The sequence below is a fragment of the Chrysoperla carnea genome (genome assembly GCF_905475395.1).
Source record: "Chrysoperla carnea chromosome X unlocalized genomic scaffold, inChrCarn1.1 SUPER_X_unloc_1, whole genome shotgun sequence".
NCBI classification, from domain to species: domain Eukaryota; kingdom Metazoa; phylum Arthropoda; class Insecta; order Neuroptera; family Chrysopidae; genus Chrysoperla; species Chrysoperla carnea.
This window is the reverse complement of record NW_025408044.1, coordinates 58,964-73,926: the sequence shown is the minus strand read 5'-3', so window position 1 is coordinate 73,926 and position 14,963 is coordinate 58,964. Positions and strand designations below refer to the sequence as shown.

Sequence of the window (14,963 nt, the reverse complement as noted above, 5' to 3'; positions counted from 1 at the left end):
ATAATATTGTATTATGATGATATTTAGACAAAATATTATAAGAATATACACAAAATATTATCAAAATAATATCATTAGATAACAAAACTGTTCATGATACTCATACCTTTACTAGAGATAAAAGTATCAGGATGCACTTGTATTAATACATATTATCACAACATCACAAAATATTTTTTAAAAGGAAAAATTTTTTTAAAATTATTATAAAATTTGATTGAATTAAATTTCAATTTATTTTTTTAATAATTAAAGAAAAAAAAAAACAAAGCATATAAACTTTCTATTGAAAATGTTATTTTAAACTAGATGGCCAAGTGAACTTCGTTACACAAACAATATATGACGTATTCGTTATTTAAATAATCAGTATCCTTTGATATTATATCAATACGTTACTCTCTTCTTTTGATACATATTAATAAAATTTCAATTTATAAGATTTTATGTCAATTATATAAATAATATTATAAATTTTCTAAATACATAAGTTAAGTAACAAAAAATTTGAATAACAAGATAAATTTATATATTATGTTTTAATACTCGATACTATAATATATCGCATCCGTTACCAATTATTCGGTATCCTTTGATTTATACACAGAATGAACTAAAAATATATATCAAATTTATTTTATTTATTTATATATTTAATATTATTATTATTATTTTATATTACAAAGTTTCTTAACGAAGCTTACAATGATTTCTCATATCGTACTTAACAAAATTATTTAGATCATATAAAATTTAAATTGTTAAAAAATTTGTATATTTATTATTATTATTATTTATTTTTATTAAAATTACATAACATAAAATTAATAATATTTTAATAATTATATAAATTAATTCTTATTTAAAATAATCTTATATTAATCTCAACAAATACTCTAATAATATATTTTGTCATAAATTTTTTTATATTTAAAATAAATATTATAATATATAAATACTTATATCAGTATAAAATTTCTTTATATAATTATGAAAAAATTAATTTAATAGTTAATTATTGATATTAATGCATAAATAAAAGTATTTTCTAATGAAATATATTTTGTCAATGTTCGATTAACACATTTCATAATAATACGTTTTCATTATTGACAAAAAAAGTTTTTCTAAAAATGAAATCTTATACTATAATATATATATTTATATATTAAATTTTTTAATTATTTATATACTAATAATTTATAATAAATCGATATTAAATAAAAAATAAAAATATATACTTTTTAAGTTTACCTTAAAAATATTATTGTTTTGTATGATTGAAATAATTAATATTAAACTATGTTTATTAATAATTGTTAATAAAAAAATTAAATATATTTTAATTTATAAAATAAATATTATTATTAAATTTATAATTTATTATTTTATATATTATAGAAATTGAAAAAATAAATCATGTTTACTACGACAGTAAATTAGAAATACTATTTAATTTTTATGTGTTTTCTACATGGTACTTTGACTTACATAGGGACTTATATTATTGTGAATAATGATATAATTGAAAACCTTTATTTTTTATTTGATAGAATTATTATATTTTATCATTTAAATATTTATAATAAATACATTATTTTTATAAAGTAAAAAAATATGGCCGAAGAAAATTCTACAACTGTTGCAGCAACTGCGGTTACTGCTGCTTCTACAACACCAACAAAAAAAGCAACAGCTTCTGGTGCTAAACGTACAAAACAACATTCAAAACCAACACATCCACGTACATCAGAAATGGTTGTTAACGCAATTAAAAATTTAAAAGAACGTGGTGGTTCATCATTACAAGCAATTAAAAAATATTTAGCTGCAAATTATAAAGTGGATTCTGATAAAATTTCACCATTTATTAAAAAATATTTAAAAGCTGCTGTAACTGAGGGAGCCTTGGTACAAACTAAAGGTAAAGGTGCATCTGGTTCATTCAAATTGGCTGCTTCCGCTTCATCTAATTCTTCAGCTAAATCAAAAGTATCCAAAAAAGAAAGTGGAGCAAAAGGTTCAGCAAAGAGTGCTAAAAGTAAACGGGCACCAAAAGAAAAGAAAGCCACAACTACATCATTGGCAGCCAAAAAGCCTAAAGCAAAAAAAGCGACTCCATCATCATCAACTGCTGCTAAAAAAGTTACTGCAAAATCATCAGCGGCATCAAAAAAAGCACCAGTTAAAGCAAAACCAGCAAAAAGTACAAAATCCGCTGCCAAAAGTAGCCCTGCTCGTAAACCGAAAGCACCAAAAGCTAAGAAAGCTTCTGTTGCCAAATCATCTCCTACAAAAATTAAAAAAGCAGCACCAAAAAAGAAATGATCTGTTACTTTAATAATATATTGAAATATTTCATTATTTTTGCTAAAAAATGAAAATAACATAGGCCTTAATACAGGCCACAAATTAATATTTGATAAGAGTAAATTATTTTTTGTATAAATATTTTATAAAATAATAGTTAAGAAACATTTGCCACAGTCAGTACCACGGATGGGTGGCCACTTGAGAATACTGTGTGCGGTTGCATTTTTATTTAAAATATATGGTATAATAAATAAGTATATATTTAAATTGATTACTTCATTGAAAATTTTAATAATATACTTTAATATTAATGATATTTATGAAAAATATATATTTGTAAAAATTTTCATTTATTACTGGCAACAGCCATACCACGTTGAAAACACCGGTTCTCGTCCGATCACCGAAGTTAAGCAACATTGGGCACAGTCAGTACTTGGATGGGTGACCGCTTGGGAACACTGTGTGCGGTTGCCTTTTTATATTAAAAATATAAATTATTTTTCTTCTTTTCTTTTTTTTTACACACCATATATAAATATATGTTATTTAGAAATGTAAACCTTTTATATTATTCGTCAACAAATAAATATTATTTTTTGTATAAAATTTTATTGCATTTATAACTCATATCATGGTTACTTTAAAGCGAGAAGTTTTTTTTAATATTTCAAATGAATATAAAATAATATAAATTTTATGAAATTTATTTATTTTTAGAAATAGCAATCGCTTATAATTATAACAAAATTTTAATAATGTTTAATTTTATTTCAATAATTTATATATATATATATATATATATTTTTTAATAAAAATAATATACTCTTATTTAATAATATATGTTGGTCCTATATATAGGACCGAAAATATTTCTTATTTGTTTTTTTTTTTTTTAAATTGTCATTTAAAACGCTTATGCACGTTCTCCACGAATACGTCTTGCCAATTGTATATCCTTAGGCATAATTGTAACACGCTTTGCATGAATTGCGCATAAATTGGTATCTTCAAATAAACCTACTAAATAGGCTTCACTAGCTTCTTGTAATGCCATAACAGCTGAACTTTGGAAACGTAAATCGGTTTTAAAATCTTGTGCAATTTCACGTACTAAACGTTGGAATGGTAATTTACGAATTAACAATTCAGTACTTTTTTGATAACGACGAATTTCTCGTAAAGCTACTGTACCAGGACGATATCTGTGTGGTTTTTTTACTCCACCAGTTGCTGGTGCACTTTTACGTGCAGCTTTCGTTGCTAATTGTTTTCTTGGTGCTTTACCACCAGTTGATTTACGTGCAGTTTGCTTGGTTCTAGCCATTTTCAAATAATAATGTTTTTACAAAAAAACACACAATTTTAAAAATTATATTCGACAATTTGATACTACAAAGTCAAATGTTTAAATGCGAAATAAATGTGTTGTATTTATATTTATATGAAATTTCAAAATTTTTGTTGTCATATCCTATTGGATAGCTATCAGAGTATGGACTAATCAAATTGTATAGGCGTGGCTTAAAAAATCTTTAATGCTTTATATAAAAAGGCACAATTGTACCGGCGCTCACATACATTACAATACTTGTGAGGTTAACACACGTGTTATCCGTTCGTTAAAATATTGTAAATAATTTTTTATTAAAATGACTGGCAGAGGAAAAGGTGGAAAGGGTCTTGGAAAAGGGGGTGCAAAACGTCATAGAAAAGTTTTGCGTGATAATATCCAAGGTATTACAAAACCTGCAATTCGTCGTTTAGCACGACGAGGTGGAGTAAAACGTATCTCTGGTTTAATTTATGAAGAAACACGTGGTGTACTTAAAGTATTCCTTGAAAATGTTATTCGGGATGCTGTTACATATACTGAACACGCAAAACGTAAAACAGTTACAGCTATGGATGTTGTATATGCATTAAAACGACAAGGTCGTACTTTGTATGGTTTTGGAGGTTAAGAAAATATAATAATTTACTTAAAATATTTAGTAAATTTATTAAAGAATATTTAATACATCCGATAAATTTAAACAGGCTTTCCTTTTTGGGAAGCCACTAATTTTATTTATATAAGAGTAAATAAATTTGTTAATAAATATAACATATTATATAATTTGTTTACAACAAATTATTTTGTTTATAACATACATTACCAAATATTTTTATTTATTTTTTTTTTTTTTATTGTAATATATCTGCAATAATAAATTATAATTTGTATATTATCTATTTTATTTTACAATAACTTATTGAATTTTTGAAAAAATTTTATTATAAATTAATATACTATTATATTTTTTATATATACAAGTTAAGAGTAACAAGTATCGATAGGAGATTATCGAATTTATAACTAATAAAACATTTCGCCTTAATCAAAGAAAATAAAGATTTTGCTATACCATTTTTTATACTTTCAATAAATAATTTATTATTAAATTTTTATTATTTCATTTATTTTTTAAAATTATTAAAAATATTTTTCTAATAATTATAAGCGTACATAAACAAGTAGTAAATGTAAAATGAAAATAATAAAGGTAATGTAATGCAAATGCATTACACTGATTTACGATATATATTCCGCGATATCCTTTATTATATTTAAAATTAATAATATTGATATACTAATAATAGATATATTCAAGCTATTAATATATAAAATTTTATATTAAATATGATATTAATAATTGTTTATTTTATTTTTTTGTATATATAAAAATAATTTACTCTTATTTAAAAAATTTGATGGCTCTCTTAAAAAGAGAGCCATTTTTATATGTTGATGTATTTTTATGTTATCAATTAAATAATATTTTCGATTTATTTATTTTGAACTTGTATATTTTGTAACAGCTTTAGTACCTTCACTAACAGCGTGCTTTGCCAATTCACCAGGTAATAATAATCGAACTGCGGTTTGAATTTCCCGACTTGTGATTGTTGAACGTTTATTATAATGTGCTAAACGTGATGCTTCAGCAGCAATACGTTCAAAAATATCATTAACAAAACTGTTCATGATACTCATAGCTTTACTAGAGATACCAGTATCAGGATGCACTTGTTTTAATACTTTGTAAATGTAAATTGCATATGATTCCTTGCGCTTCCTCTTCTTTTTCTTATCACTCTTTGATATATTTTTTTGAGCTTTGCCAGCTTTTTTTGCTGCTTTTCCACTTGTTTTTGGTGGCATTGTTACAAACAATTAATATACACAGATAGTTACAGAACACCAGTCAGTATATGTATGAGCGTGTCGTGTATACAACTAGCGTATTATATACGCGAAGATGGATATAACAATAAAAATGAATACTACTCTCTGATTGGCTAAAAATAATACTATAAGGTGATTGGTTTATTTTTAAAGTTTTATATTTTATAAATATTATAAATTAAAATACCCAAATAACATTTTAAACATTTATGTTACAATCCCCGTAACGTACACATCTGTGTGATTATATTTACAAAAAAAAATATTAATTAAATAAATTTATTCGCTATGTCTGGACGAGGTAAAGGTGGTAAAGTAAAGGGAAAGGCAAAGTCAAGATCAAGCCGAGCAGGATTACAATTTCCTGTTGGAAGAATTCACAGATTATTACGAAAAGGAAATTATGCTGAACGAGTAGGTGCTGGTGCCCCAGTATATTTGGCTGCTGTTATGGAATATTTGGCTGCAGAAGTTCTCGAGTTAGCTGGTAATGCTGCCCGTGATAACAAAAAAACACGTATCATTCCACGTCATTTACAATTGGCAATTCGTAATGATGAAGAATTAAATAAATTATTATCTGGTGTAACAATTGCTCAAGGTGGTGTATTACCAAACATTCAAGCAGTGTTATTACCAAAGAAAACTGAAAAGAAAGCATAAATTAAAAACATTGCATTAATTTTTATAATAATAATACATCGATCATAGGCCTTTTAATAAAAGGCCACAAATTTATTTAAAATAAGAGTAAAAATTATTTTTATAAATAATATATTATAATATTTTTTTAAAGAATCAATTTAAATAATTATAAATTAATGATTCTTTTTTTTTTTTTCTTTTTTTATATGTTATTATGGAAATAATTCATCATATTATGATGACATTTAGGTAACATATTATAAGAATATTCATAAAATATTATCAAAATAATATTGTATTATGATGATATTTAGACAAAATATTATAAGAATATACACAAAATATTATCAAAATAATATCATTAGATAACAAAACTGTTCATGATACTCATACCTTTACTAGAGATAAAAGTATCAGGATGCACTTGTATTAATACATATTATCACAACATCACAAAATATTTTTTAAAAGGAAAAATTTTTTTAAAATTATTATAAAATTTGATTGAATTAAATTTCAATTTATTTTTTTAATAATTAAAGAAAAAAAAAAAACAAAGCATATAAACTTTCTATTGAAAATGTTATTTTAAACTAGATGGCCAAGTGAACTTCGTTACACAAACAATATATGACGTATTCGTTATTTAAATAATCAGTATCCTTTGATATTATATCAATACGTTACTCTCTTCTTTTGATACATATTAATAAAATTTCAATTTATAAGATTTTATGTCAATTATATAAATAATATTATAAATTTTCTAAATACATAAGTTAAGTAACAAAAAATTTGAATAACAAGATAAATTTATATATTATGTTTTAATACTCGATACTATAATATATCGCATCCGTTACCAATTATTCGGTATCCTTTGATTTATACACAGAATGAACTAAAAATATATATCAAATTTATTTTATTTATTTATATATTTAATATTATTATTATTATTTTATATTACAAAGTTTCTTAACGAAGCTTACAATGATTTCTCATATCGTACTTAACAAAATTATTTAGATCATATAAAATTTAAATTGTTAAAAAATTTGTATATTTATTATTATTATTATTTATTTTTATTAAAATTACATAACATAAAATTAATAATATTTTAATAATTATATAAATTAATTCTTATTTAAAATAATCTTATATTAATCTCAACAAATACTCTAATAATATATTTTGTCATAAATTTTTTTATATTTAAAATAAATATTATAATATATAAATACTTATATCAGTATAAAATTTCTTTATATAATTATGAAAAAATTAATTTAATAGTTAATTATTGATATTAATGCATAAATAAAAGTATTTTCTAATGAAATATATTTTGTCAATGTTCGATTAACACATTTCATAATAATACGTTTTCATTATTGACAAAAAAAGTTTTTCTAAAAATGAAATCTTATACTATAATATATATATTTATATATTAAATTTTTTAATTATTTATATATATACTAATAATTTATAATAAATCGATATTAAATAAAAAATAAAAATATATACTTTTTAAGTTTACCTTAAAAATATTATTGTTTTGTATGATTGAAATAATTAATATTAAACTATGTTTATTAATAATTGTTAATAAAAAAATTAAATATATTTTAATTTATAAAATAAATATTATTATTAAATTTATAATTTATTATTTTATATATTATAGAAATTGAAAAAATAAATCATGTTTACTACGACAGTAAATTAGAAATACTATTTAATTTTTATGTGTTTTCTACATGGTACTTTGACTTACATAGGGACTTATATTATTGTGAATAATGATATAATTGAAAACCTTTATTTTTTATTTGATAGAATTATTATATTTTATCATTTAAATATTTATAATAAATACATTATTTTTATAAAGTAAAAAAATATGGCCGAAGAAAATTCTACAGCTGTTGCAGCAACTGCGGTTACTGCTGCTTCTACAACACCAACAAAAAAAGCAACAGCTTCTGGTGCTAAACGTACAAAACAACATTCAAAACCAACACATCCACGTACATCAGAAATGGTTGTTAACGCAATTAAAAATTTAAAAGAACGTGGTGGTTCATCATTACAAGCAATTAAAAAATATTTAGCTGCAAATTATAAAGTGGATTCTGATAAAATTTCACCATTTATTAAAAAATATTTAAAAGCTGCTGTAACTGAGGGAGCCTTGGTACAAACTAAAGGTAAAGGTGCATCTGGTTCATTCAAATTGGCTGCTTCCGCTTCATCTAATTCTTCAGCTAAATCAAAAGTATCCAAAAAAGAAAGTGGAGCAAAAGGTTCAGCAAAGAGTGCTAAAAGTAAACGGGCACCAAAAGAAAAGAAAGCCACAACTACATCATTGGCAGCCAAAAAGCCTAAAGCAAAAAAAGCGACTCCATCATCATCAACTGCTGCTAAAAAAGTTACTGCAAAATCATCAGCGGCATCAAAAAAAGCACCAGTTAAAGCAAAACCAGCAAAAAGTACAAAATCCGCTGCCAAAAGTAGCCCTGCTCGTAAACCGAAAGCACCAAAAGCTAAGAAAGCTTCTGTTGCCAAATCATCTCCTACAAAAATTAAAAAAGCAGCACCAAAAAAGAAATGATCTGTTACTTTAATAATATATTGAAATATTTCATTATTTTTGCTAAAAAATGAAAATAACATAGGCCTTAATACAGGCCACAAATTAATATTTGATAAGAGTAAATTATTTTTTGTATAAATATTTTATAAAATAATAGTTAAGAAACATTTGCCACAGTCAGTACCACGGATGGGTGGCCACTTGAGAATACTGTGTGCGGTTGCATTTTTATTTAAAATATATGGTATAATAAATAAGTATATATTTAAATTGATTACTTCATTGAAAATTTTAATAATATACTTTAATATTAATGATATTTATGAAAAATATATATTTGTAAAAATTTTCATTTATTACTGGCAACAGCCATACCACGTTGAAAACACCGGTTCTCGTCCGATCACCGAAGTTAAGCAACATTGGGCACAGTCAGTACTTGGATGGGTGACCGCTTGGGAACACTGTGTGCGGTTGCCTTTTTATATTAAAAATATAAATTATTTTTCTTCTTTTCTTTTTTTTTACACACCATATATAAATATATGTTATTTAGAAATGTAAACCTTTTATATTATTCGTCAACAAATAAATATTATTTTTTGTATAAAATTTTATTGCATTTATAACTCATATCATGGTTACTTTAAAGCGAGAAGTTTTTTTAATATTTCAAATGAATATAAAATAATATAAATTTTATGAAATTTATTTATTTTTAGAAATAGCAATCGCTTATAATTATAACAAAATTTTAATAATGTTTAATTTTATTTCAATAATTTATATATATATATAATATATATATATTTTTTAATAAAAATAATATACTCTTATTTAATAATATATGTTGGTCCTATATATAGGACCGAAAATATTTCTTATTTGTTTTTTTTTTTTTTAAATTGTCATTTAAAACGCTTATGCACGTTCTCCACGAATACGTCTTGCCAATTGTATATCCTTAGGCATAATTGTAACACGCTTTGCATGAATTGCGCATAAATTGGTATCTTCAAATAAACCTACTAAATAGGCTTCACTAGCTTCTTGTAATGCCATAACAGCTGAACTTTGGAAACGTAAATCGGTTTTAAAATCTTGTGCAATTTCACGTACTAAACGTTGGAATGGTAATTTACGAATTAACAATTCAGTACTTTTTTGATAACGACGAATTTCTCGTAAAGCTACTGTACCAGGACGATATCTGTGTGGTTTTTTTACTCCACCAGTTGCTGGTGCACTTTTACGTGCAGCTTTCGTTGCTAATTGTTTTCTTGGTGCTTTACCACCAGTTGATTTACGTGCAGTTTGCTTGGTTCTAGCCATTTTCAAATAATAATGTTTTTACAAAAAAACCAATTTTAAAAATTATATTCGACAATTTGATACTACAAAGTCAAATGTTTAAATGCGAAATAAATGTGTTGTATTTATATTTATATGAAATTTCAAAATTTTTGTTGTCATATCCTATTGGATAGCTATCAGAGTATGGACTAATCAAATTGTATAGGCGTGGCTTAAAAAATCTTTAATGCTTTATATAAAAAGGCACAATTGTACCGGCGCTCACATACATTACAATACTTGTGAGGTTAACACACGTGTTATCCGTTCGTTAAAATATTGTAAATAATTTTTTATTAAAATGACTGGCAGAGGAAAAGGTGGAAAGGGTCTTGGAAAAGGGGGTGCAAAACGTCATAGAAAAGTTTTGCGTGATAATATCCAAGGTATTACAAAACCTGCAATTCGTCGTTTAGCACGACGAGGTGGAGTAAAACGTATCTCTGGTTTAATTTATGAAGAAACACGTGGTGTACTTAAAGTATTCCTTGAAAATGTTATTCGGGATGCTGTTACATATACTGAACACGCAAAACGTAAAACAGTTACAGCTATGGATGTTGTATATGCATTAAAACGACAAGGTCGTACTTTGTATGGTTTTGGAGGTTAAGAAAATATAATAATTTACTTAAAATATTTAGTAAATTTATTAAAGAATATTTAATACATCCGATAAATTTAAACAGGCTTTCCTTTTTGGGAAGCCACTAATTTTATTTATATAAGAGTAAATAAATTTGTTAATAAATATAACATATTATATAATTTGTTTACAACAAATTATTTTGTTTATAACATACATTACCAAATATTTTTATTTATTTTTTTTTTTTTTATTGTAATATATCTGCAATAATAAATTATAATTTGTATATTATCTATTTTATTTTACAATAACTTATTGAATTTTTGAAAAAATTTTATTATAAATTAATATACTATTATATTTTTTATATATACAAGTTAAGAGTAACAAGTATCGATAGGAGATTATCGAATTTATAACTAATAAAACATTTCGCCTTAATCAAAGAAAATAAAGATTTTGCTATACCATTTTTTATACTTTCAATAAATAATTTATTATTAAATTTTTATTATTTCATTTATTTTTTAAAATTATTAAAAATATTTTTCTAATAATTATAAGCGTACATAAACAAGTAGTAAATGTAAAATGAAAATAATAAAGGTAATGTAATGCATTTGCATTACACTGATTTACGATATATATTCCGCGATATCCTTTATTATATTTAAAATTAATAATATTGATATACTAATAATAGATATATTCAAGCTATTAATATATAAAATTTTATATTAAATATGATATTAATAATTGTTTATTTTATTTTTTTGTATATATAAAAATAATTTACTCTTATTTAAAAAATTTGATGGCTCTCTTAAAAAGAGAGCCGTTTTTATATGTTGATGTATTTTTATGTTATCAATTAAATAATATTTTCGATTTATTTATTTTGAACTTGTATATTTTGTAACAGCTTTAGTACCTTCACTAACAGCGTGCTTTGCCAATTCACCAGGTAATAATAATCGAACTGCGGTTTGAATTTCCCGACTTGTGATTGTTGAACGTTTATTATAATGTGCTAAACGTGATGCTTCAGCAGCAATACGTTCAAAAATATCATTAACAAAACTGTTCATGATACTCATAGCTTTACTAGAGATACCAGTATCAGGATGCACTTGTTTTAATACTTTGTAAATGTAAATTGCATATGATTCCTTGCGCTTCCTCTTCTTTTTCTTATCACTCTTTGATATATTTTTTTGAGCTTTGCCAGCTTTTTTTGCTGCTTTTCCACTTGTTTTTGGTGGCATTGTTACAAACAATTAATATACACAGATAGTTACAGAACACCAGTCAGTATATGTATGAGCGTGTCGTGTATACAACTAGCGTATTATATACGCGAAGATGGATATAACAATAAAAATGAATACTACTCTCTGAATGGCTAAAAATAATACTATAAGGTGATTGGTTTATTTTTAAAGTTTTATATTTTATAAATATTATAAATTAAAATACCCAAATAACATTTTAAACATTTATGTTACAATCCCCGTAACGTACACATCTGTGTGATTATATTTACAAAAAAAAATATTAATTAAATAAATTTATTCGCTATGTCTGGACGAGGTAAAGGTGGTAAAGTAAAGGGAAAGGCAAAGTCAAGATCAAGCCGAGCAGGATTACAATTTCCTGTTGGAAGAATTCACAGATTATTACGAAAAGGAAATTATGCTGAACGAGTAGGTGCTGGTGCCCCAGTATATTTGGCTGCTGTTATGGAATATTTGGCTGCAGAAGTTCTCGAGTTAGCTGGTAATGCTGCCCGTGATAACAAAAAAACACGTATCATTCCACGTCATTTACAATTGGCAATTCGTAATGATGAAGAATTAAATAAATTATTATCTGGTGTAACAATTGCTCAAGGTGGTGTATTACCAAACATTCAAGCAGTGTTATTACCAAAGAAAACTGAAAAGAAAGCATAAATTAAAAACATTGCATTAATTTTTATAATAATAATACATCGATCATAGGCCTTTTAATAAAAGGCCACAAATTTATTTAAAATAAGAGTAAAAATTATTTTTATAAATAATATATTATAATATTTTTTTAAAGAATCAATTTAAATAATTATAAATTAATGATTCTTTTTTTTTTTTTCTTTTTTTATATGTTATTATGGAAATAATTCATCATATTATGATGACATTTAGGTAACATATTATAAGAATATTCATAAAATATTATCAAAATAATATTGTATTATGATGATATTTAGACAAAATATTATAAGAATATACACAAAATATTATCAAAATAATATCATTAGATAACAAAACTGTTCATGATACTCATACCTTTACTAGAGATAAAAGTATCAGGATGCACTTGTATTAATACATATTATCACAACATCACAAAATATTTTTTAAAAGGAAAAATTTTTTTAAAATTATTATAAAATTTGATTGAATTAAATTTCAATTTATTTTTTTAATAATTAAAGAAAAAAAAAAAACAAAGCATATAAACTTTCTATTGAAAATGTTATTTTAAACTAGATGGCCAAGTGAACTTCGTTACACAAACAATATATGACGTATTCGTTATTTAAATAATCAGTATCCTTTGATATTATATCAATACGTTACTCTCTTCTTTTGATACATATTAATAAAATTTCAATTTATAAGATTTTATGTCAATTATATAAATAATATTATAAATTTTCTAAATACATAAGTTAAGTAACAAAAAATTTGAATAACAAGATAAATTTATATATTATGTTTTAATACTCGATACTATAATATATCGCATCCGTTACCAATTATTCGGTATCCTTTGATTTATACACAGAATGAACTAAAAATATATATCAAATTTATTTTATTTATTTATATATTTAATATTATTATTATTATTTTATATTACAAAGTTTCTTAACGAAGCTTACAATGATTTCTCATATCGTACTTAACAAAATTATTTAGATCATATAAAATTTAAATTGTTAAAAAATTTGTATATTTATTATTATTATTATTTATTTTTATTAAAATTACATAACATAAAATTAATAATATTTTAATAATTATATAAATTAATTCTTATTTAAAATAATCTTATATTAATCTCAACAAATACTCTAATAATATATTTTGTCATAAATTTTTTTATATTTAAAATAAATATTATAATATATAAATACTTATATCAGTATAAAATTTCTTTATATAATTATGAAAAAATTAATTTAATAGTTAATTATTGATATTAATGCATAAATAAAAGTATTTTCTAATGAAATATATTTTGTCAATGTTCGATTAACACATTTCATAATAATACGTTTTCATTATTGACAAAAAAAGTTTTTCTAAAAATGAAATCTTATACTATAATATATATATTTATATATTAAATTTTTTAATTATTTATATACTAATAATTTATAATAAATCGATATTAAATAAAAAATAAAAATATATACTTTTTAAGTTTACCTTAAAAATATTATTGTTTTGTATGATTGAAATAATTAATATTAAACTATGTTTATTAATAATTGTTAATAAAAAAATTAAATATATTTTAATTTATAAAATAAATATTATTATTAAATTTATAATTTATTATTTTATATATTATAGAAATTGAAAAAATAAATCATGTTTACTACGACAGTAAATTAGAAATACTATTTAATTTTTATGTGTTTTCTACATGGTACTTTGACTTACATAGGGACTTATATTATTGTGAATAATGATATAATTGAAAACCTTTATTTTTTATTTGATAGAATTATTATATTTTATCATTTAAATATTTATAATAAATACATTATTTTTATAAAGTAAAAAAATATGGCCGAAGAAAATTCTACAGCTGTTGCAGCAACTGCGGTTACTGCTGCTTCTACAACACCAACAAAAAAAGCAACAGCTTCTGGTGCTAAACGTACAAAACAACATTCAAAACCAACACATCCACGTACATCAGAAATGGTTGTTAACGCAATTAAAAATTTAAAAGAACGTGGTGGTTCATCATTACAAGCAATTAAAAAATATTTAGCTGCAAATTATAAAGTGGATTCTGATAAAATTTCACCATTTATTAAAAAATATTTAAAAGCCGCTGTAACTGAGGGAGCCTTGGTACAAACTAAAGGTAAAGGTGCATCTGGTTCATTCAAATTGGCTGCTTCCGCTTCATCTAATTCTTCAGCTAAATCAAAAGTATCCAAAAAAGAAAGT

At 23.3% G+C, this 14,963-nt stretch overlaps 2 non-coding genes across 2 annotated transcripts; both read left to right on the top strand.

Moving 5' to 3' along the window:
* Nucleotides 1-2,671: 2,671 nt before the first annotated feature.
* Nucleotides 2,672-2,790, top strand: LOC123303491. Its single transcript, XR_006535609.1, has one exon. It is a non-coding gene; the product is annotated as a 5S ribosomal RNA (ribosomal RNA).
* A 6,360-nt stretch (nt 2,791-9,150) lies between these two features.
* On the top strand, nt 9,151-9,269 carry LOC123303490. The gene has a single exon (XR_006535608.1). It is a non-coding gene; the product is annotated as a 5S ribosomal RNA (ribosomal RNA).
* Nucleotides 9,270-14,963: the final 5,694 nt, after the last annotated feature.